This window comes from Bison bison, unplaced genomic scaffold, assembly GCF_000754665.1.
Source record: "Bison bison bison isolate TAMUID 2011002044 unplaced genomic scaffold, Bison_UMD1.0 scf7180017864537, whole genome shotgun sequence".
NCBI classification, from domain to species: domain Eukaryota; kingdom Metazoa; phylum Chordata; class Mammalia; order Artiodactyla; family Bovidae; genus Bison; species Bison bison.
The window spans coordinates 6949909-6951171 of record NW_011495085.1 but is presented as its reverse complement, the minus strand read 5'-3'; the positions used below and the strand labels follow the sequence as shown (position 1 = coordinate 6951171).

At 31.0% G+C, this 1263-nt stretch overlaps 1 protein-coding gene across 1 annotated transcript in view; it reads right to left on the bottom strand.

The window, feature by feature from the left end:
- Nucleotides 1-1263, bottom strand: part of ARR3 (arrestin 3, retinal (X-arrestin)) — a 12090-nt gene that overhangs the window by 9349 nt on the left and 1478 nt on the right. The window lies entirely within an intron of this gene.

Sequence of the window (1263 nt, the reverse complement as noted above, 5' to 3'; positions counted from 1 at the left end):
AAGAGGAGGGGCCAGGCAAAAGGGTATCTAATAGCCCCTGAGCTCAGGGTGTGTTAATCAGATGAATTGTTCTTGTCACATCCCGCTGTGGTATGTGGTGGGAAGGGCATCACCCCACCCCCCAAGATCTTATTGATTCTCTGACAGTTTACAATCATCCTTTTTTGTGTTAAGAAATAGCTTGTTTTAGTTTTTTAAATTCAACATCTAATTTAAAGTTATTTATATAAATAATACATATTAGTTGTGTGACAATTAGAAAACACAAACAAAAAGAGAAATCAAAGTTCTGCCATCATACGTATTTCAGAGATAACTGCTCTTAATTTGTTTCATTTGCTTCCCAACTTTGTTTCGGTAATTAAATATAAGACCACCTTAGATATTTATGACTTATCTTTCATTGCCTTTTTGAAATGAAACATTTTATTTTGAGATCAGTGTAGATTTACATGCCGTTGTAAGAAATAATACGGAAAGATCCCACATCAATTTTTGTTAAACCACACTTCATTCACACTACCACATATATTGCCCTACAACTGGCCTTTTTCATTTAGTGGAGTAGCGTTAGCATATTTTACATCAACAAATGCACCTCAAAAGAAAAAAATACATATTTGGAAATATTATGCAAGTAAGATTATCTTGATAAAAGTAACAAAGTATATAAAAAAGCTAAGGAATAAATTTAAATACATACAGCTTAAATGAATAATAATATAAAACTACTAAAGGACATGATTAAAATTAAAGGAATAAACACATTTTATTTCCTGGGTCGACATACATTTTTTAAACTGAAGATTTTTTTCTGTAGGTTATTCTGGAAATTTTGTAGGGCTGTGAAAAAATGATTTAGGGTTTAGAACTACAGAGTAATTGAGACTCTTAAATAAGTTGATTAATTTACTGGCTATACCCCAAAATTCCTCTGATATTTAAAAGTGGATGGACTGCTTATCCGCACTGTTTAATCTGAGCAATTAAGTTTGGTTTATTCCACAATACCTAAAGGTTACATTTGAACTAGTATTCATCAATTTGTTCTGAACCTTTTTCAAATGGAACCCAATTTTCAATCTGTTGGATCACAGAGCAAGAATTAAAGAAAAAAATGGCAAAGCAATTATTTCAGTGTAATCTAGAACTATAATACTATAACCAGAGTAATGTCTTTTGCTGTTACTTGCTGTAGTTATTGTTTTATTTCTTTGTTTGGGATTTTTTTTTTAATGGAAAAAATGGGTTTCCCTACACAAA